This window comes from Rana temporaria, chromosome 1 (genome assembly GCF_905171775.1).
Source record: "Rana temporaria chromosome 1, aRanTem1.1, whole genome shotgun sequence".
Taxonomy (NCBI): domain Eukaryota; kingdom Metazoa; phylum Chordata; class Amphibia; order Anura; family Ranidae; genus Rana; species Rana temporaria.
The window spans coordinates 291,990,409-292,015,300 of NC_053489.1; the positions used below are offsets into that span (position 1 = coordinate 291,990,409).

The 24,892-nt window shown below is 41.4% G+C and overlaps 1 protein-coding gene across 1 annotated transcript in view; it reads right to left on the minus strand.

Annotated features, from left to right (window-relative positions):
- RFX3 (regulatory factor X3) overlaps positions 1 to 24,892 on the minus strand; it is a 266,612-nt gene that overhangs the window by 208,929 nt on the left and 32,791 nt on the right. The gene's annotated exons all lie outside the window — the stretch shown is intronic.

The window sequence follows — 24,892 nt, forward strand, 5'->3', positions numbered from 1 at the left end:
AGTCTGGTTATCCCATACTTATCTTCCTGTGGTGTGAACAACGTTACCCAGGAGTTTGATTGATTGAAAGGCGTATTATAGCCTGTGTTCTGGTAAGCAGGCCTTTTATCTGGTGGAGGCGGATGTGTGTTATCGGGTGGCACTATAGTCTTTTTTCCATCACTCCTACCACTCTGGAGTTGTTGCCGAAAGCTACTTACCAGGATTTTCATCTTTGCTGTAATTTTTGCTGTTATATGGACTATTGCCGCGTACACACGATCGGTCCATCCGATGAGAACGGACCGATTTCATCGGTTAACCGATGAAGCTGACTGATGGTCCGTCACGCCTACACACCATTGGTTAAAAAAATGATTGTGTCAGAACGCGGTGACGTAAAACACAACGACGTGCTGAAAAAAACAAAGTTCAATGCTTCCAAGCATGCGTTGACTTGATTCTGAGCATGCGTGGATTTTTAACTGATGGTCGTGCCTACTAACGATCGGTTTTGTCCTATTGGTTAGGAATCCATCGGTTAAATTTTAAACAAGTTGGCTTTTTTTTAACTGATGGTGCCCACACACGATCGGTTTTGACCGATGAAAACGGTCCATTAGACCATTCTCATCGGTTTAACCGATCGTGTGTACGCGGCATAATTGTGTTTGTTCTAACACGACACGCGCTGCAATTGTTTTTTCCATTTCATTGTGTATTGGTTAATACTCACCATATTTATTTATATAAACGGTATGTCTGGTTTATAGCGCAGTTTCTTTTCTTTTATTTCTACTTTGGATATTTGGTGAGTCTAAACCACCCCCTTGATAATTGCAGATGTACCTCCCTCTGCTCTGATTAAGAAACATTGCCACTACTCTGAAAAGCAATTTGCACTTGGATTTATTTTCAGAGGCATTTAACAGGTGGTGAGGAGGCGATATGTCACCAACTGTTTTAACCCCCTAAATTCTGCATCACCCCACCACAACCACATGGTTGCAGGAAGGTTATAGCGCAGACCCTTTTATTTAGATATGTTATGTTTGGCGAGTGGTAGTGCCCGCCAAATGCAATTGGGGTATAATTCTTGCTGAAGTCATGAAGCAAAGCAACATGGCTGCAGCATGTGTATACACAACAGCCACTGCCTTGTCAGCTAACGGTTCATTTAGCAGCTGCGTTACAATATGCTGTGTAGTGCAGATTACAGTGCATTGTACTATTAATTTTTTTTGTTTGAAACTAATTTTATTGAAATGTCACATTTCATAATGTTCTCCTGACCATTGTGCGTTATGAGGTGGTGGATTGCCTCGCACTGTCCTGTGCTGAAAAAAAAAGTACTGCATGCAGTACTTTGTCAGTGAGGGAAAGGGAAATGTACCATTGTTGCACTTTAAGGCCAATTCACACACAGGAAACAACTGTGGGACAGATCTGTGTTCCTGTTTAGCAAAAACACAGTATCTTAATTGTTCCTACTTACAGAATGGCGATCTGCCTCGTTTACGTCGGCAGACCACCATTCAGCCTCTGTTGGAAATGATCATCGGGGCCCGCTGATTAGCTCTCACTGTGTCCAATTACAGCGGCAGCAGGTCGACCAGTGCACAGACCTGCAAGTGCAGAATCAAGTACCTGTATGTGATTCTGTGCACAGGAGAAGCAGCCCCGCAGTAAATGTACGTGGGGCGATTGGCATCTGCTTAATGTAAGTTTATTGTGCTTATTATCTTAACTTTTTAAACATTTATTTTGAACATACAGTAGAGAAATTCTGAGGCCAATGCATGTAATGTAGCAGAGCAATATATAGGTGGGGCTTTGTGAGGGAGTGGCTTGTGTGTGGGTGGGAACAAAGGGGGCCCCATGATTTGTTAGTACGGCCCCTGGTCGGACACCCAACGTTAGAGGAGATTAATCTTTCTAAGCCAACACACCTTTGCACATTGGCACTGATTAGTATTCCAATGTTTCTCTTCTTCCCCAGTTTCTCTCCCTCACTCAGCTAATGTGACCCCAGGGCTGATTGAGAGGGGCAAGTGCCCAACATCCTTCTTATCATCTGATGATGTCATTGGTTGTTAGAGTAGGACACTGGAATCTGTAAGGTTGTAACGGTGCACAATGAAAACTTGTGACTTTATGTAACTAATAGGCAGACTTGATCCACCCACTGGCATGCATACAATTTTAGGACAATATGTAGGAATTTTGCCAAGGCACCACTGAAGACACCTGAAGGCACCCCTTGAAAAAGGCTGCTCTACAGTCTATGTCTGGGAGCCTTTGTGATACCCTGGTTGAAAGAGAGCTACTTCCAAAAAGCTACATTCAGTCGACTGATTCTCATCCACTTTGGGGTCCAGTGCATCTCCAATAGACAACTACATTTAATTGTTTGGGCTGCCCAACACACCAAAAGAGGTGCAAGCACCATTATTGGGGTTTGCTGAAACACAGGGGTGTAAGACTGAATGGCACCCAAGTGCATGAACGTGTGTTACCATAGCCCAACAGAAGCTATCAAAGCTGCGGCCAACTCCTGTCTTGTCTTTTTTTGCACATTAATTATGCAGTCCTGAACATTAATTGTACTGAGAAGAGAAGGTAAGATTTGGGAGAAAGGCATCTTTGACATGACAGCTGCTGTTTGATTTGTTCTATTAGAATTTCATGCTAGAACAAATAAAATAGCATTTTGCAGCCAAATGATTTGCTTTACACATATGACCAGTGTGGTTTTTGAAGAGGTAGTGGCCATATAGAGACCTAGTTTCTGTACATACACATAAGATAACAAAGAAGTATATGTATATTTCTAAGGAAGACAGGAGGTCACTTGTTATAAAGACTTGCAGGTTAAGATGCGACATCTGTACAATGTCTTGACTGACAGTGTTAAAAAAGGAAGATATCAACGCTGAACTGGGCGATGTGCACTGGGCAACAGACAGATGAAAAAAAAGTCAATGTTGAGGTAATAAGTCATGCATGACAAGAGGTGCACAGAATTTGCTCCTAGCATTAAATTTATGTGAGCATGGTGCTCAGACACACATCATGGGAAATATCAAGCGACAAAGCTCCATTACTTTCAAAGATCACATTAACAATTCTTTCCAACGGTACACACATTTATTTATGTCTAGCAACACAATACGGGGAAATAACTGAAGCCATCATTTCATTCAAGGGCTATGAAATCACTGTGATTACCCCAATGGAGTCAGTGAAAGACACAGGCATCCCACCACAGGGACCCTCTTTTTACCTGGAAAGTGTGCTGCTAAGCTTCCCTAAAATTGCATTAGGAAGGGGGACAATGCAACAGATTACATGAGATCTACATAACAATGCCACATACCCTTTTCTGTGCACTGTTCACCCCCCACTGCTGCCAGCATTCCAAGAACTTTCTGCTCACAGCAGGTCTTTATCTACGGGGTTAAAGGGCACTGGATGAGGCCACTTGCATATAAAGGGGAGGCAGGCAGCAAAGGCAAGGACTTTACACTGAATGCCAATTATGATGGCATGCTTTTTTTTTTCCCTTAAAATATTTTTTTTATTGTTATTACCGCTAAAGAAAGAATGTGAAACCGAGTATGAGCAAAAAAAAGGTCAAGGATAAAGTCACGTGATGTCAATAATGTTTCTTTTCAGTTGTTTTCTTTTATGCAGATGCATGTATTTACCGGAAAAAATACTTTTTTTTAAAAACAGTTTATAAAGCATTTAGAAAGTGGGAGGAATTATGTACGCAATAAAAAGCAAAGAACAGTTGAAAAAAATCTCAAATCTGCCATTTTTTAAATCATTAAAATAAAAAAAATTATACAGAGACACAAAGGTAGAATGTATTCTACTATTGTTGGAGTGCTATACAGAATAATAGCAACAACACAATAACACAATATTGTGATTCTATGAAACTTTGAAAAAAAAAAGCCAGCTTATACTTTATACATATAGACCTTTTTATTATTAATATTATACAGGATTTATATAGCGCCAACAGTTTGCGCAGCGCTTTACATCAGGGAAGACAGTACAGTCACAATACAAATCAATACAGGAGGGATCAGAGGGCCCTGCTCGTTAGAGCTTACAATCTAGAAGGGGTTAGAGCTTACAATCTAGAAGGGGTTAGAGCTTACAATCTAGAAGGGATTTAGTCAGTCCATCAAACGTCAGAATACTATTTGCTGACCTTGTAAGGCTTTACTAGTTCTTCTACAATGAATGCAGCTTTGTTAGCCAATGCGTCCCCAGTGATGATTAGCTCTGTAATTGGTATAATGTTAAGCGCTAAACCATCTGCTAAAAAAAAGATTAAAGTTTAAAATTTCAATGAAAAGGCATGCATCTGCATGCTGATACATGAAGGCACAATCATGTGAATGGTGAGTGGATTGAAAGTACGGGTGATGAACCCCTAAAAAATTGTCTCTAAAAAAATCACTAAATTGAGGCTGTAAAGGGAGCGAGGCTGCTCCAGGTATGGGCTGGGGAATCCGATCACTGTGAACAAAAGGAAAGCAAAAGGAGGAGAGAGAGGCGCCAAGCCAATACTTTAAACAGTTTAGGAATTTATACAGTATAGAAGTATAAAACAACACTTAAAACTTGCGTGAAAAATGTTGGAGTACTTGCAGAGTGCTAGAGCGTGTGAGAACTTCCACATGCAGTGTCGCAGGAGCACAGGAGGACCGCCTGGAAGTCTCTATTGAGGGATCCACGAGTGCCGTGTGTTAGCCGCAGCGTTTTGAAGGCACAGCCTCGCCTTCTTCATCAGCAGCTGTGCCTTCAAAATGCATTCTGATTGGCCAGACAGCGTGTGGCTCCTCAGTTTGACAGCCCTGGACCACTCATTCTCACCTAGAGACGCATAACAGACGTCTCCATCAGACTTACTGAGGCTCCAGCTGTGGCTAACTGTGACTTCCCGGCACTCCTCCTGTGACACTGTACGTGGAGGCTCCCACGCGCTCTAGTACTCTGCAAGTGCTCCAACATTTTTCACGCAAGTTTTTAGTGTTGTTTTATGCTTATATACTGAATAAATTCCTAAGCTGTTTAAAGGATTGGCTTGGTGCTTCTCTCTCCTCCTTTTTATTTCCGTTTATACGCCGTTACATGCGTTTTTACACAGAATGTTTCTGCCAGCACGATCTAGTGTAGATATAAGTATATTATTAGGACCATGTGTAGAAGCCCTAAAACATTAGAAAAGCAATTCTGTTAAAAAAAAAGTGAGAATAAGCCCAACATATGTCTCACTGCAGCACTAGTGAAAAGATGCACTTTCATTTTTTCAGTGTTCAGTTTGGAATTGCTTAAAGTCCTCATGCAGTTACTATGAGGTTGGATTTATGTATTCTGCAAAAAAACTGTTTGATCCTGCTGTTCTCTGTCTTCCCCTTCTGTCCATGTCCCCACTGCAGTTGGGGATTTTGCAGAGCAGTGTTAGCAGCTAGTGCACATGCTCAGTTTTCAGTTTATTTTCTACCTTGAGCATGTCCTCCCTATTACATCTGAGTAGCCCATGTGACTATAGTCACACATGTGGGCGTATACACAGTGAAATGACAGTCCACTCCCTCCCCCCTCTACCATGTCCACTAACTAGCTAAACACAATGGGGTGGGATATTAAAATTGATTGATGAAGGCTTCACCTCCCTCTTATTCTAAAACACAGGCTGGAGGAGCATGAAACAGCCTGTTATTGGCAGAAGCCCACACCATGTAACAGTTTATTGATCTTTTTATACTCTACATTCCATATGCTTGTTTTTTTTATTTTGAACATGTGATCAGCAGCACAAGACTAGAGGCTCCCCCTGCTTAGGTTTCTAGCTAGTATGGCATCATACTTTTTGTTTCTAATATGTTTCTGCTAGTATGATATCATCCCAGGGGTTGAAGGTTCTCTCACAGCAGGAAGATGCTCTGTAGGAAAAGTCACTCTTATCTGTAGGCAATCTGCTGTCAATCACAACACCTAAGGATGGAGCTGGGCATGTCCTATGCTGATTGTCTTTGAAAAGAGCAGTGACAACCTTCCTCAGTGTACATAACCGCATAGTCCTGTAGTCCTAACAGTAACAGCAGCTGCACAGGGTAACAACACTGCAGAGAAATCACTGCAGGGCATTTAGTGTTGTTAAAGAAGTCACAATTACTGTCAGAATCACCAGAACAAATACATTTTAATTTAGTTAACACGCAGCTTTTGTATAATGAGTTTTCAATTTTACCTATAGTTCTGCATTGCCCTCCCCTATCCTCAGCAGAACATACTAACCTTACTTTTAAAGCAGAACCTAAAGTAGTACAGGCAAAACTTTTCTTTCACTTTGGATAGAGTAATGCAGGGTTATAACTCCTGTTGGTTCATTGTTTGCCATCTGTGCCCCATTTTGGAGATTTACCTTCATCTCCTGTCCCATAGCCAAAACAGGAATTGAGAAAATCCCTGCAAATTAAGGGATTCCCTTGGGGACCCCCAGGCCATCAGAACTATTACTTTTTTAGGGACAACCCAACATGTGGGATTTTCTATTACTTGCAATTTCAATGATAATTGAATTGCTACAGTTTGACAGTTTGAGAGCACAACCAATGGAATTGTTACATTTAAAGTTTTATGGCTAGGTTTACTTCCGCTTTAAGTGCCAGGTCTGCCCCTTCTAGGAAAAAGGCTTCTGGTGTTTGCTGCCACAAAGATAAATACAGTTTGTCTCTGTGGGTGCACCGAACCAGATCAACATGTAGGTACTTGGGCCTTATTCATTTAACTGGGGCAGCCTGGAGCAGTGTATGGACTTTATGCAAATATGGGATTGCTCACATCCACCTGCTCTGGGATACCACAGTCTGGAATACCTCTCCTTCATGAACTGAGTGCCGCAACATTCTAGGGATTGCTAAGGTATGTAAATATCTCTATTAGCTTTTATTGATTCAGTAAATTGTTCATTTCTGGTGTGGACCCTAAGTCTACCAATCTCTACATGGTAATTTCACCTGGAGAATAAACTTGTGTCCGAGAGGCAAAGCAAGATTGAGACCCAGGGCAGAGGACTCCCAAGAGGTACTGGTCAAGCCAGGACAGGTCAACTCACTGGCATCCCCACACACAAAATAGAGCATGCTAGTTCCCCTGGTGGGGTCCTGTATCCATGTTATGCTATTGAGAGAAGGTTATTAACCTGGGCAGGAATGGGTTAAGGAGCAGCAGTGCTTCCCAACTACACAACAGTTCTACATAAATACAGCATTGTGTAAACTTCAGCAACCGTAGAAGGGGTTACGTAGGGCTGCAACTAACGATTATTTTCATAATCGATTAGTTGGCCGATTATTGTTTTGATTAATCGATTAATCTGATAATAGCCTTAAAAAAAAATAGCATTTAAAAAAAAAATTGGGCCAATTTGTTGGGCAGATTACAAAACACAAATTGCCGCAAAAACACATTACATGCTTTTCTGCAGCCTCTCTATTGAAGTATATTGAACTAAAAAAAAATAGCACCGTTTTGCTTTAAAACGTCCTTGCCCTTTCCAAATACGCAGCAGCTGAAAAAAAATCATGGATGTGAACGTGTCCCATAGGAAAACATGTAAATGAACTGTAGTGTGTTTCTGCAAAAACCCAGGCCTGAGATGTTTAGTAACATAATGGGGTTAAAAAAACAAAAATAAGTACAAAAAAAATAAAAAATATTCGCTACTGTAAGGCCCCGTACACACGGTCGGACAAAACCGATGAGAATGGACCGAGGTTCAGTTTCATCGGTCCAAACCGACTGTGTGTATAGCCCATCGGGTCAGTTTTCCTTCGGTCCAAAATTTTAAAACATGCTTCAAAACCGAACCGATGGACCGCTGCCCGATCGGTCCAAACCGATGGTTAGTACAGAAAAGCATCGGTTCAAAACCCACGCATGCTCAGAATCAAGTCGACGCATGCTTGGAAGCATTGAACTTTGTTTTATTCGGCACGTCGTGTGTTTGACGTCACCGCGTTCTGACCCGATCGGTTTTTGGTACGATGGTGTGTACGCACATCAGACCATCAGGCAACTTTAGCGGTGAACCAATGAAAACGCTCCATCGGACCATTCTCATCGGTTTGGAACGACCGTGTGTACAAAGCCTAAGGGGTTCATTTTTTTTTACTGTGGGACAGTGAAAGTAATATTTACAGTAGCGATTTGCTTTTTTTGTACTATAAAGGGCTAATTTTAGTTTTTTTAACCCCATTATGTTACTGGCCGATTAATTGATTATGAAAATTGTAATCGATTAATTTCATAATCGATTAGTTGTCGATTAATCGATTAGTTGTTTCGGCCCTAGGTTACAGCTTCAAGTTTTCTTGATTCCTTTAGATTTTTTTTTGATGGGGGAAGGCTGATGCCCGCGCTCGCTCCGCGACAAAAGCTTGGCTCAAGGGATGACTTTCAATAGACTTTGAATCCAGAATCAGGTCGTCTACGAATGATTTAGCACCGGGTTCCCAACGAACATACGATGCGCTCCGGGAGAGAGGCGGCCTGCTTCCCTCCGCGACCCAGTCCCGAGGCAAGTGGCACTACGCGCCTGCCCCAGCCCTGGCTAAGGGGTGGTGAGGGCTGGCTATCCCAGGCCAACCTGGGCTCCGCGGCATCTTCACCTTTAGGGGGGATTCTGACTTAGAGGCGTTCAGTCATAATCCGACAGATGGTAGCTTCGCCTATTGGCTCCTCAGCCAAGCATGATTCCTTTAGATTTTTCAGGCTTTATTACTTTTCCCCAGGGGTAACAAAATCAATCCACTATAAGAACACTTGTTAACATAATAAGTAGGTCCATGAGTGTCATATAGCATAAGCAGGTCCTTAAGTGTCACATAACCTATCACTCCTTTTATTATAATTGATAGTGCCTGGAGAGAAGTGGGAGGTTATTTGAGATGTGTATTGAGGAGAGCAGGAAAAAAAGTAGTAACATGAAGATAAAACACATTCATGACATCAAACAATATATTATGATAAATATCAATTTGGAAATACTAATTACACACCCGTGCAATATTTTTTGTTCGTGAACCAAACAATTTAATGTGAAAATTATCCATGAGGTATAAAAAAATACAGTTAAAATTTCTTTTTTTGAATCAACCATTATAGAATATTTTATGTATCTCAGTTTTCACAAGACTATTCAAATTGATGCTGGTAGACGTTATCAACATGGATAGATTTTCTTACAATTATACTCCTAATGAACCTGAATTAACAGGATTAGCTGGAATATGATCCTGTTACTGTATTAATGCATTTGACATTCAAAAGAAAGAAATCAGTGACTTTTAATGACTTTACAAATTTGTGTCACAAGATTGCTAGTTTTCTACTTCTGGGTTGTGAAGGCCTTATCGCATATTCTTAATAGGATTTTTGATGATCACAAATTATTACCTTTTACTTTATGAGGGCATTGGAAAAGATTTTGTGAAACAAGTTTTGTGTTTTTTAATTAAACGAAAAAAAAAAATGTTAAACCACATCCTGCCCAGGCTATAGCAGAATGACGGTCGAGAAGTGGTTCAGTTATCCTAACTGGGCGTCATATGATGTCCAGCAGGATAAGCTGCGATTGTGCGCCCACAGGGGTGATTGGTGGTGTGGTGGGTCAGTCTGACACACCAAATCTCTGATCTAGGTTAGGAGCCTCTGACGGAGGCTCCTAACCAACCACAGCTGATCACAGTGTAAACAGGAAAAGCTGTGTATCTGTTTTTTCTCTACTCGCGCTGACAGACGCGAGTAGAGGAGAGCCAATCGGCTGCTCTCCTGACAGGGGGAGTCTGCACCGATTGATTATCAGTGCAGCCCCCCTAGAGGATGCCCACCCAGGACCACCAGGGATGCCCACTGATGACCAGCAAGGATGCCCACCCATGGCCAATAGGGATGCCCACTAGAGCACACCAGGGATGGAAATCCTTGCCCATTAGGCGTGGCCCTGTGCCCATCAGTAATGCCCGCCAGCACCTCTGATCAGTGCTGCCTATCATTGCCATCTATCAGTGCCTCCATATGAGTGCCCATCAGTGCCACCTATGAATGCCCATCAGTGCCACCTATCCTTGCCCATCAGTGCTGTAAATCAAAGCCACCTATCAGTGCCCATCAGTGCTGCATATAAGTGCCACCTCATCATTGCCAATCAGTACTGCCTCTTCAGTGCCCGTCAGTGCAGCATCATCAGTGCCCATCAGTGAAGGAGAAAACATAGTTATTTACAAAGTTTTGTAACAGAAACAAAGAAAAATATTTTTTTTTCAACATTTTCATTCTATTTTTCTTTGTGGCGCAAAAAATTAAAACCCTAGATGTGATGAAATACCACCAAAAGAAAGCTCTATTTGTGGGAACAAAATGATAAAAATTGTTTGGTTACAGCATTGCATGACTGCGCAATTGTCATTCAAAAAGTGAGAGCGCAAAAACAGCTAAAAATTGGTCTGGGCAGGAAGGTGTATAAGTGCCCTGTATGGAATGGTTAAAGAACGCTCAATAGGGTAAGCGTTTGACTTCTAAATATGAACTCAAAATACAGCAGATGGAACCGGTTTGCTTTGACATATTCCAAAGCAGTGAATGTGACGTTCACTGATCATTCGATCAGGTGATGCTTCCTGGTGCATGTGTTTTGCAATACAGTGATTGATAAACCTGTAGTGAAAATTTGACGAATGCCACATTCAAGAATTGAATTATTATCAAAGTGTATCTTATAAAAGACCAGGGAGGCCGCATGGTACAGTTAAAATGATATGACTGTGCACAAGGGTAGTAATAGTACCACTGAGAGAAGAATGAAGTCTGAGATAGAGAGCATGATTGAATGTTCACCAGTCCTCCAATCCACCTAATATACGCCAGAGTCAAGCTAGGCCTGCAAGCATGACACAGATCAATAAGGTTTCAATAACTACATGCCAGATAAATATTAAAAAATAAAAGAATAAAAGATAAAATCCAGACACAAAACCTGCTCTTCCCCATTAAATACCCATACGTTGAGTATTCCGACAATCAATCAGAGAAGTCTGTCTGCTTTCACTGTCAGGTCCGTGAGCTCATAATAATCTGGATGAATCAGGGGTTAGTCCTGGTCATTATTCCTTCTACAGGCATTCTCACCCTCCTCCTAGCTGACATAAATCTAACAGGAGGTGAAGGCTTGTTAGGAACGGTTTACAATGCATACTGGGGAATGTGTATATTTCACATGTGACAGTGCTCTGTACTGCTTATGAATATGATTCATTAACCACTTCCATACAGGGCACTTATACACCTTGCTGCCCAGACAAATTTTTAGCTTTCAGCGCTGTTGCACTTTGAATGACAATTATGACAGTTATGCTACAATGTACCCAAACGAAATTTTTATAATTTTGTTCCCACAAATAGAGCTTTCTTTTGGTGGTATTTGATCACCTCTGGGATTTTTTGTTTTTGCTAAAAAAAAATTAAAAAAATTACCAAAAATTTCAAAAAAAAAAAAAAAAAAACATTTTTTCAGTTACAAAACATTGTAAATAAGTACATTTTTTCATTCACTGATGGTACTGCACTGACGGGCACTGATAAGGTGGCACTGATGAGGTGGCATTGATGGGCACTGATGATGGGCACTAATATGCGGCACTGATAAGCGGCACGGATGGGCACTGATAGGCGGCATGGATGGGCACGGATAGGCGACACGGATAGGCGGCATGGATGGGCACTGATAGGCGGCACGGATGGGGACTGATAGGCGTCACAGATGGGCATAGAAGGACACTGATAGGTGGCACTAATGTACTGTAATGTATTGCACTAATGGATGCCAATCAGTGTCAAACAATAATGCCTGCCAATCAGTGATGCCCATTGTGGGCACTGATTGGCATCCATTATTAATTTCTGATTGTCATCCCTGGTGGTCTAGGGTGGCATACCTGTGGTGGGCATCCCTGGTGATCTAGTGGCATCCCTGGTGGTCCAGTGTGGGCTTCCTCGGCGGGGCTGCGCCGATAATCGTTTAGCACAAACCCCCCGTCAGAGGAGCAGCCGATCGGCTCTTCTCTACTCGCGCCCTGTCAGAGACTCTTTACCTAGATCGGTGTTGCGCAACAACGATCGCCGCGATGCGCGCCCCCGGGGGCATATGACGTCTGGTCAGGATATTGAAACCACTTTGCCGCCGTCATTTTGTAATAGGGCGGGCGGCAAGTGGTTAAGGAGTGTGCAATCAAAATACATAAAACAGTTATGCATTTCTAATTCCTTTGAATGAATATTTTGCTATAATGTAACTAAAAAGCCACTCAATTTCCGGTTTTGATTTTTGCAGAACTCAACTGCAATCACTAAAATAGAATATGTATTCAGACTTGTATATTACATGCTGTCCTACAATGACCAGTGTAGTGTGCGTGTGTGTGTAAATTAATAATTTAAAGGAAAAGTATGATTTTTCTAATAAACAGACATACATACTCACCTCTATGTTGCAACATTGGTGTGATGCTGCAGCTGTTCTATGTCCGCTCAAAGACTGAGAGATCACAAGACCACTGATCACTCAGTTCTTGGTCTGTTCAGATCTGAAAACAGTGACTGTCAGTGATTACTCTCCCCTCTGCCCCCCCCTCCCGCCCAGTGCTCACTGCAGTGTCGGGCAGGAGAGGGGGTGGGCACAGCTGGCTATCTTCGCCACTCAGCCACATGCTGAGTTACAGAGCTAGCTGCCAATCAACCAGCTGACTTTGGGTCACAGGAGAGCAAAAGTAAGTGAAGTAAGGGCAAAAAAAAGCTTTGACCATACATGTCCATTCAGCAATAAAAATCTGCCTGTTCACAGGATATTTTTTTTACATTCTAATTCCATTTTAACTAACAGCAAAAGAGGTAATCCTTATTATAGGCTTACCTGTAGGTAAAAGTACAAAAAAAGACTATACAACCACTTTAAGTTCTGAGCAGTTTTCCAACCTATCAAATATTAAGAATGCAAGTCAACCTACCAAGCCATCATGAATGTGTTAGTGTGAATTAGAGTGTAGACACAATTAGAGTGTGTAACTACTAGATCCAAACTGAAATGGGAGTCAGAGTAAACATGACAGAGACAGTAGTCAATGTCACCAGTAAATATACCAGGCATCACAACGCAGAGATCAGAAAAATTAGGTATACCATATTTTAGTTATTCTGTTATATACAAAGAAATGAAGGGTCTCCAATTGAAAAAAAAATTCAATGTACAGTGGAACCGCGGATTGCGAGTAATGTGGTTAACGAGCCTTTCACAATATGAACACTGTATTTAAAAACAATCCTGACTCGGTCTCGCAACACGAGCAGGATTCAAACCAAAACGGTGTGCAATACCGCGTCTGGCCTGAGGTGGGGGGACGCTGGAGCCGAGCAGAGCTGAGCGGCGCTCAGAGCCGATTGGAAAATCTCTGAAACACTCAGTTCCCGAGCCTTTCCTAGGTTTTCCAAGTTCAGCCGAGGTGTCCTCGGCCCTTCAGAGTGTTACCAAGGCTCTCCGGTGCCCACCCATCTCTGGCAACATGCGGTATTGCATGCCATTAAAGTCAATGCAATGAAGGCTGCCGAGTAAACAGGAGATTCTCGCTGTATGTAATCTGACAGCGCTCGTCCCGCCCCCCTCCCCGTTCTCTCCGAGGCAGCCCAAATTTGCAACCGATTTGCAGGGTGAAAAAGTGAGTGTTATATGCCAATAAATACAGTATTTTTGTTTCCATTGACTTCAATGGGGAAACTCGCTTTGATATGTGAGTACTTTGGATTACGAGCATTCTCCTGGAACGGATTATGCTTGTAATTTAAGGTTCCACTGTATTATAAATGATAGAGACAGATTATGAACCAAAAATCCTGAAAAAACACGATACAAATGTTATAAATCGAGTTGAAGTTCAGTGAGTAAAATGAAGTATTATTAGTACTTAGTGGAGAAACCCTTGTTGGCAAGCACAGAGGTAAGACGTTTCTTGTAAGTGGTTACCAGGTTTGCACACATCTCAGGAGAGGTTTTGGTCCACTTTTCTTTACAGATCTTCACTAAATCCTTAAGGTTTCTTGACTGTCTCTTAGCAACTTGAAGTTTCAGCTCCCTCCATACATTTTCTATTCGATTAAGGTCTGGAGACTGACTAGGCCACTCCATGACCTCAACATGCTTCTTCTTAAGCTACTCCTTTGTTGCCTTGGCTGTATATGTTTTGGGTCACTGTCATGCTGGAAGACCCATCCTTGACCCATCTTCAGTGTTCTAGCTAAGAGAAGAAGGTTCTCATGGCCCTCTACATTGGCCCTTAATGTGGCAAAGTCAGCCTGTATCTTTAGCAGAGAAACAGTCCCAAAGCACATTGTTTCCACCTCTGTGTTTAACTGCAGGGATGGTGTTCTTAGGGGCATATTCAGCATTTTTCTTCCTCCAAACACGACCAGTTGAGTTAAGGCCAAAAGGCTAAATTTTGGTAATATCCGACCACAGCACTTTTTCCCAATCCTTCTTTGAATCATTTAGATGTTCTTTGGCAAACTTCAGATGGGCCTGTACATGTGCCTTCTTGAGGAGGGCGACCGGCAGGATTTCAATGGATGGCGGCGTATTGTGTTACCAATGGTTTGTTAATGGAGCTCCAGATAGAGGGCGATTGACTGTTATTTAGTATTTCTTCCATTTGCGAATAATTGCTCCAACAGTTGTCTCCTTCTCACCAAGCTTCTTGCTTATGCCCAGCCTTGTGCAGGTCTACAATCTTGTCCCTGATATCCTATGACAGCTCTTAGGTCTTGCCCATTATAGTGAGATTTGAATGGAAGAAAGATTTTCTGTGGACAGGTGTCTTTTATGCACATAACAAGTTGTCGTTAGGAGCACCTTCTTAAATTGACAGGACTAATCTGTGTACCACATAATAGTCTGTGGTAGCTAGAATTATTGTTGGGTGGTAGGGGAGTAAATGTTTATTTTACTCAGTGAACTGCAACTCAATTTATAATATTTGTATCATGTGTTTTTTCTAGATTTTTGGTTGATATTCTGTCTCTATCGTTTTTTCACCTTAATGTATTCTATGCAATAAGATGAAAAAACATCCGATGATTAGCGTCCCCATCCCCACCTCGTTTACTAACCCGAGTCCTCGAAAGTTCTGCGTCGTGAACGCGCTTGGCTTCTCGGCTCTTTAATTGGATGATTGATAACAGCGCAGCCATTGGCTCCAGCTGCTGTCAATCAAATCAATGGCGCGGCGGGGCCGAGTGACACAGTCGGCGGCTATGGGAGCCGACTGTATCTCGAGAGCGCACCCGCAAGCTAACCCCCTTGGGAGAGCGCTTCCCAGAAGGGGGTTAGCTCTTGCGGGGAGGAGCCGACACAGGCGCTGAGGGACCCCAGAAGACGAGAATCAGGGGCCACTCTGTGCAAAACGAGCTGCACAGTGGAGGAAAGTATGATAGGTCTGTTATTTTTTTTTTAAAAAAGAACCTTTACAACCCCTTTAAAATACATCTATGATAAAACAAAAAAATTATAGACCCTTAATTTCTTTGTAAGTGGGCAAACTTACAAAACCTCCAGGGGATCAAATACATATTTCCCCCACTGTAGCTGTCTAACGTGCACATTAAAGTTATGGATGCTAACTACAATGTTCCAAGTTATTTGTTTCTGTTTCATGGGAGGATTTGGCAACTCAGTAAGAAATGGCATGTGTTGTCTGCAGCAGACATAAGTGCTTGTGACTGAGCTGGGGACATGCAGCACAAAAGCAAAGAGCTAATAATAAAACCTGGTAGTAGCACACAAGCCAGGCCACTCTGTAAATTCAGGCCAAATGACTGTAAGTACAAGAAATCCACAGGAAACAATGTTATTGCTTAAGTCTTTCCATTGCTAATTTTCTTTCTGGAAAACTAACAAACTATACAGGGATGAAAAGCTAGATATCTCTCACTGTATTTTTAGAAATAATAATAGATGTTCGCAAAAAGAATGGAAAACAAAAGACTCACTCCAGGGGTCCTCTTGTTGTGCAAGATAAAAAGCAGAGCACAGCCATTTAACGCACATCAGTGTTATTATGCATTTAATATAGTAGCTCAGACAAATAAATGATCTACTGCAAAGCAATAGTATTTTTTTTAAAATTCTTTAGCAATATATCCTAGACCATATGTGCATGCTTGTTTTTGAGGTACTATTATCTATCTATCTATCTATCTAGATAGATTATTATATATATATATATATATATATATATATATATATATATATATATATATATATATATACACATACACATATACACATACACATACACACATATATATATATATATATATATATATACACACATACATTGTGTATGGAAACAACCAGACAGCAGTGGGGGGGGGGGGGGGGGGGGGGGGTCAAGTGACATTTTTGGAATTCAGAAAGTGCAGCAATACATTACAAAATGTTACTTGTGGACTAATTTTTGATGCATTAAAATATGCATTTTTTAACATGAAAATGTATCCAAAAAGGTATGTGTTTAACTGCTTCAGGAGCACCCACTGCACATTTACTGAGGCAGGGCAGGCCGGCTGCATATAACAACGTACGTGTACGTTGTCTCCTCTTCCGCATCTGGGGGGCGCGTGCTGCCGGCAACCTGCTCCCGCTATGACTGGACACAGCGGGAGCCAATCAGCGGGTTCAGTGGACGTGATGTCTGCTGGGACCCGCCGATTGTTGACAGGAGAGGCAGAACGGCGGTCTGCCAATGAAAATAAGGCAGTAATTCTGTTAAGCAAAAACACGGATCTCCGTTTTCCTCCAGTTATGCCATCCCCCACACAGTTAGAAAGCACTCTCTAGGAGTACAATTAACCCTTTCATTGTAAATTGAGAGAGCATTTTTTTTAGCACTGACTGTATTAGTGTCACTTGGCTCCAAAAAGTGTAATTTAGTGTCCGATTTGTTTGCCGCACTGTTGTAGTATCATTAAAAAAAAAATCGCTGATCGCAGTCATTAGTAGTAAAAATACAAATTCCATAAAAATATCCCATAGTTTGTAGACACGATAACTTTTGCGCAAACCAATCAATGTGCGCCTATTCGGATTTTTTTTACCAAAAACATGTAGCAGAATACATATTGGCCTACATTGATGAAGAAATGTGTTTATTTTTTATTTGACAAGTTTTATAGCATAAAGTAAAAAATATCGTTTTTTTTTTTCAAAATTTATGCTTTTTTTGTTTATAGCGCAAAAAAATAAAAAAAAAACTGCTGAGGTGATCAAATACCACCAAAAGAAAGCTCCATTTGTGGGGGGAAAAGGCCATAAATATTGTTTGGGCACAGCGTTGCACGACCGCAAAATTGTCAGTTAAAGCAATACAGTTTCGTATCGCAAAAAATGGCCTGTTCATGAAGGGGGTGAAACCTTCTGGGGCTGAAGTGGTTAATCTTTGCATGACCACATTTTGCTGAAGTCTAAGTGGGCCAGATTCAGATACAAGATACGACGGCGTATCTCCTGGTACGCCGTTGTATCTCTGAGTGCGGAAGGTCGTATCTATGCGCCTGATTCAGAGAATCAGTTACGCATAGATTCCCCTAAGATCTGACAGGTGTAAGTGTCTTACACCGTCGTATCTTAGGCTGCATTTTCAGGCTGGCCGCTAGGTGGCGCTTCCGTATGTTTACGCAAGGAATATGCTAATTAGGTAGATACGGCGATTCAGAAACTTATGTCCCGCCAGCGCATTGTTTTACGTTGTTTACGTTCGGCTTTTTTTGGCGTATAGTTACCCCTGCTATATGAGGCGTGGCTAATGTTAAGTATGGCCGTCGTTCCCGTGCCGAGTTTTGAAATTTTTACGTTGTTTGCGTAAGTCGTTCGCGAATACGGCTTTACGTCATTTACGTTCACGTCGAATCCAATACGTCCTTGCGGCGTAATTTGGAGCAATGCACACTGGGATATTTTACGAACGGCGCATGCGCCGTTCAAAAAACACGTCAAAAGCGCAGGGTCAAGTACAATTGAAATAAAACACGCCCCCAACATCCCCATTTAAATTAGGCGGCCTTACGCCGCAACACATACGTTACACCGCCGTAACTAAGGGCGCAAGTTACAGCGGTGTAACGTATCGGAGATACGTTGCGCCAGCAGAAAGATCCGCTGATCTTTCTGAATCTGGCCCTAAATGTTTAGACCAAATTTAACAGCTTCTGTATGGGTTAATTAACTTGACAATGAAAACCCATTTACACCACTGCATAGCTGTACTGTGTTGCCATTCATTGTGAGTGGCACTCTAAGGCCGCGATACACACGGTCGGTCAAAACCGATGGAAACAGACTGAAGGACCGTTTCATCGGTCCAAACCGATGGTGTGTGGGCCCCATCCGTCAGTTATCCTTCGGTCAAAAATTTTAGAACTTGCTTTAAAATTGAACTGATGGACGCCTAACCGATAGGTCAAAACCATGCTCAGAATCAAGTCGACGCATGCTTAGAAGCACTGAACTTCATTTTTCATCTGGACTCGATCGTTTTTTTAACTGTTGGTGTGTAGGCACATCAGACCATCAGTCCGCTTCATCGGTTAACAGATGAGAACGGTCCTTCGGAAAATTAAAACATTTATAATTTTCCTTCCAGTTCACAATTATGTGCCACTTTGTGTTGGTCTACTTTTTCAAGGCACTGTATGTGCTGACAGGTCACTTTAACATTTAATCATTAAAAACGACTTTTTCAATTATTTTATTATACACATTGTAATACACTATAAAAGCTGCAGCCTGCCAACTTCCAAACAATCCTCAAGTGATCACCTTGAATAGCTGTCATGGTAATCACATTTTCAGGAACCACAGTTACTGGTTCCTGATCTTACATATGCAAATGAGAGATTTCAATGTCAGTGCAATCACAGAACTTAGAATACACACCAGTGCCTTAAGGGAATGATAATACAAATTCTGCTGTATCTTCCTCTTGAGGCACTGTTCTAGAGAGAATCTAAAATCTGTGGTCAGGAACGTTAAGAGTCGGTTCACACTAGGGCGACACGACTTCCAGCGCGACTTTCAGAGGCGACTCTGACACGACTTGAGCATGAACCACATGGCGATCTGGGGCGATTTACAACACGACTTGAATCAGCTGTAGGGGAGGGAGGGGGGCAGGAGAGGTTTGCCTGAGAAATGTATGTGATCTTTCTGGAAAGTCGCTTCAGTTAAGACAGTGATCAGACATGGACCAGACTTGGAGGCGACTTCCATTGAAATCAATGGGTACAAATCGCCTACAAGTCGGATTGAAGTAGTACAGGAACTTCTTTTGAAGTCGGAGTGACTCGGGTCGTGTGTATTAACACCGCTCCCATTCACTTGCATTGTTTTTCTCGACAGCGCAACTTGGGACGACTTGAGGCGACTTCCAAGTCGCCCCAGTGTGAACCGGCTCTTAGAGCAGTGTGCCCAACAATTTACAAAAATAATTTACAAAGTTCTGCACTCATTGGGGTTGATTTACTAAAGGTAAATAGACTGCACACTTTGCAAAGTGCAATTGTTCCAGAGCTTAGTAAATGAGGTGAGGTATAGCTTTACTTTGCAAAGAATACCCAATCACATGCAAGGAAAATTTAAAGAACAGCATTTTTGCTTGCACATGATTGGATGATGGAAGTCAGCAGAGCTTCTGCTCATTTACTAAAGTGCACAGTCTATTTGCCTTTAGTAAATCAACCCCATAGTGTTTGAGTTGGTTAAGAAGCTCTTACAAAGTGCCCTGCTAATTAATGAGGAGTGCACTACTTTCTGCCTTTTAAAGGGTCAGTTCACCTTTAGACCCCTTTCACACTTAGGCGTTTTCGGGCTAAAAATAGCGCCTGAAAAACGCCTCCCCTGCATCCCCAGTGTGAGAGCACGCGTGCTTTCACACTGGGGCAGTGCGCATCTTTCAGGCGGTAAAGGAGCGCTGTACACAGCGCTCCTGCCCATTGAAATGAATGGGCACCACTGCCAAAGCACTTCGGCAGCGGCGATACACAGGCGCATTTAACCCTTTATTCGGTCGATGCCGTCACATTCGATGCCGTCGCCGCCATCTTGCTGCACCCTACCTATGCCTAGGAAGCTACCGCGCATGCATCAAAGTCAGCGTTTATAGCGCAAAAAGCTCCTGCTTCTTTTTGGTTAATGAGCTTAGACAATTTATAAACATGCATTTTTACCAAGTGGTTCTGTCTTGCAACAATCACAGCAGCATTGGACTTCATTTGGAGTGCCATTAAGAATAATTGCACTGAAACGCAAGTTACGCGCAATTTGGAATTGTGGGTAGAATCGGCGTGAATCCAAATCGCAGAATGTGAATTGGGCCTAAAAGGGTCAATTAAAGTACAATTATAATTGTACCGAAAATTGTGCACTTCTGAAGGCATTTTTTTTTCATGCAAGCATAGAAGGACAAAAAGTTTACCTGTGCCATTAACGGCTTTCAATTAAATACATTGATGACAGTTTGGAGAAATATAAAACGAATCGGACTTACAAGATGTTTAACATATACAAGTTAGAAGCCAATCAATGTCCCAAAATCAGAGAAATTAATTATTGTATGGAGATGGTAACGATTACTTTACGCCCTCACAAACATTTTTATCAAAACCATTTTTTAGGTTGGTTTCCAAATTACTTAAAAATTTAACAGAATTCTGCCAAATACCAAAAAGAACATTTACAGTAAATCTTCAATAAGAATACAATAATATGCCATATGCTCCACAGTGCAAAGATAGATGTGCTTAAGACACTGGAAGCACATGCTAACATAATTGAATCATATCATTACAAAACTATGCATTTATACACACACAGAAAAACCTTGGTATGAGAGCGTTTTGCAAGACGAGCAACATTTTTAAAAACATTTTGACTTTATATACAATCTCTGTCTTGATATACAAGTAGCGTCATGTCACAACTGAGTATAAAGGAGAAGAGAGGCGCCTCTAAGTGTAGCAATATGGTTACATTTAATGAAGATACAACATTTAGCAACTCACATGGTTGACGATTAAAAAAGGCACATTAAACTTTGATGTTTAATACTGGGGTTATGGTAGCAGCTAGGTGCCATAACGCTGGTATCATTTTTTCCTGTTGGAATTCTGCATCTGCAGATTGGCCATGGGATCACTTTTAGGGGCGGCGGGAGAGGTGACCCCCCCTCCTGCTTTCTGCTTTTACCAGAGCCGTCGGTAAACATGAAAACGATCCAGTCCATTTGCTAGATAGGCAGGAAATCGAGTAAGGGCAAGATGACCCCCACTCGGCTCTATGCCCTTGGAGGACCGGCACGACCTCCAATGTCACTTCAGGTTCTCGGACAGATGAGCAAGGATTATTATTTTTATTTTTTTTTAAGTCAAAATTACTTTTTTTTGCTTTTAAAGGGTAAATGAGAGATTGGGGGTCTTTTTGAACCCAGATCTCTCGATAAAGAAGACCTGTACTCTTATTTATATTACAAGGGATGTTTACATTCCTTGTAATAGGAATAAAAGTGATCAAAAAACTTAAATAAATGAGAATTTTATTTTAAATTGCCCCATCTAAATTGCCCACCTCTGTGGTCCCATGCAGAAGTGAACAAATACGTAAGTCGCGCCCGAATATGTGTTCAAATCACATGTGAGGCATCGCCGCGATCGTTAGAGCAAGAGCAATAATTCTAGTGCTAGACCTCCTCTGTAACTCTAAAAAGGTAACCTGTAAAAATTGTTAAAGCGTTGCCTATGAAGATTTTTAAGTACTGTATTTTGACGCCATTTTAGGGCTAACTTTAGTGATTTTTTTTTTTTAAAGTGTATTTTTCACAAACAAGTTGCGTTTGAAAGACCGCTGCACAAATACAGTGTAAAATAAAATATTTGCAACGATCGGCATTTTATTCTGTAGGGTCTCTGCTACAGAGACCCTACAGCAAAAAATACTAATTTAATACCAATTTAAACTTGTAAACAAAAAGTTCAAGAAAAGGCCTGGTCAGCAATTATTGGTTAATAAGAGAATGGGCATTTGGATTACCCAGAGCAGTCCACTGCTTGCATTGTCCTTGCATTCTCATAATGGCTTTAGTCAGTTTAGTACTGTTAAAGCACCCTTTAAACTATAAACTACTGTAACAAACATAGAAAATCCACCCATATAATTGATATATATGTATATATATATATATATATATATATATATATATATATATATATATATATATATACACACACACACACACACTGCATATAACGTATACATCTTTTATCTTTTTTAAATATGGTAGACATAGGTATATCACACCACAGTGGCAATTTAACATGGTCTTGTGTACTGTACTATATATTGAATCATGGTCTCTGTGTGATGTATTTATTAGAGCATAGCTGAATGCTGTTCTGCGGTAGAGGATTACAATTCTGCTGCTCTGAAAACAAGAAGTGAGAAGTTATATGTTTAGCTTGTGTTTTTAGCAGTTTAGAGTGTCAGACAATATAAAAAAGAGTTAACTGTGACTGCTGAGTTGCTTGTAGTAATTCTTGCTGCTCCAGAAGTAGACCGACATATCTGAATGTAGGATGTATGCATAATTTTATTTTACAGAGTGTTGGGCATTTCTAGTGATTCTGAATTATTAATACCCGGTCTAATTTAGCCAGTTGTGGACATTGAACTGCTACACATGTGCACACGCTGCCTCTTTCCTCCACTGTCACGTTCCCCCCAGCATGTAAAAATAACAACTGCGTAAATACAGCATCTATTCCAGCCTCTGCCAAACTGACCTTCTGACACAGTGTTTATAAAGAATGAGAGATACAGAGTAACTTGTTTTTCCATTTAACTACTGATCAAAGGGATGAGCTTCGATCTGCATATGATGTCAATTAGTCCTCATTAACACTTGCTTCAAAATGTGGCATTTGACCAGTGTTTTTGAAGCACTCTGCATGCCAATTAAAGTAGCCATCACTAAATACTTTACAGTCCTGTACACACTATTGAGTTTGTTCTGCTTTGCTGCAGAAATTATTCCCCATGTCGCTTTCCTGGTGCTTCACTGCATCTCCAAAGCCTCCACAGAAGTCTATCATAGCGCTCCTTAGGGCCTGTATTACACAGGCTTCAGCTTGTATAAGAGCAGTTTATATAAAACTTTTAGGAAGCTTTTGGAAAGCTTTGCGCAGCTTTCTCTCAAAGCCTTTAAAAGAGAAGTATCTTTTTTTTTTATTTATACTTACCTAGGTGAATGCAGCATTGTTCCGATGCTGCATCTGTCCCCTGACGCCTGTGCACTGAGAACCGAGCAGGTTCAGGCTTGTTGAAAGGCTGAGTCGGGTGTCGGTCCAGGAATCTAGGCGGATCCAGACCCCTGGACCGACAAGACTCATGGTCGTGATGGCGCAGAGCCTAGACTGACTGTGACGTCAGCAGAGAGCAGACTTCAGCCCACTCTTTGCTGAAAACGTCTCACAGGAATGCAAAATGAATTGCACTCCTGTGATCCATAGTACAACTAAACGAGCTTTGGCTGCACTTCTCCTTTAAAGTGTCCTTTAGCTCCTGTTTGAAAATAGTATACTAAGATTTTATTGGGAGCGCTAATTGACACATTTAACAAGCTACTAGCAGGCTCAACAAGCTTTAAGAAGCGTTGAAGTCTGCTAGCAGCTTGTTTAAAGTGGCAGTCAGCAATTCCATTAGGATCCGTGTATAACATTTCTAAACAGGAGCTGGGGGGCACTTTAAAAGCTTCAACAGAGCTTACTAAAAGATTTGCAAATGCGTTGACAAGGCTTGCTGTTCACACTGCTCCTATACAAGCTGAAGCCTGTGTGAGACTGGCCTAACTGCAAATGCAGTGGTAGACATGTTACAAATGCACCAGCCCCCGGACTTCTGTGATCCCCCGCACAGCCTTTGCAGCTGTTGGCTTGTAGTTCTTAATTAACAATTAACTACCTAGATGGGCCGTTCATTCAGCTTCCTGTCAGAGTGTAACTGTCTACCTCAGTGGTACGGGCAGACAGCGACGTTGACAGTCAGGACTGTGGCATTACACTTACAATATGCGGGTCATGGGAGAAATGCCTTACTTTTTAACAACAACAACAAATCCATATTTTTCTACATGCAAAAAACGTGTATTTATTATTATTTTTTTTTTAATAAAAGTAAATGTATCCTTTAAAGCAGGGATCTTCAAACTATGGCCCTCCATCTGTTGTGGAACTACACATCCCATGAGGCATTTCAAGACTCTGATATTCACTGAAATGACTAGGCATGATGGGAATTGTAGTTCCTGAACAACTGGAGGGCCATAGTTTGAGGACCCCTGCTTTAAAGCTTCAAAAAGGCATTAAAAACATCCAAAATGCATGTTAAGTGGTAGACACGTTAATGTGGGTTACTATTCAACAAGAGTAAATAGAGGGCTAAATGTGTTTGTTACCCCAACATTTCATATTCCTGATATGTGTCTGTTGTACCATGTGATGTATACTGTATGTGAAGTGGAAAAGAGAGTGAGCTTTAACATCCACAGACTGCACATATGCATAGCTCTCAACTGTTTTGGATTTCAAGGGACTGTTCCTCATTTTGAATGAAGTCCCTCCTTTCTCTTCATGTTTTAGTCTGATCTATATAGCTGCATATAAAATGCACTATTTATCTTTTCAAAAAGTGTTTTGCAGTGCTAAACCTTTCATCCAATTTCTAAATGGCTGCATTTGTAAATAC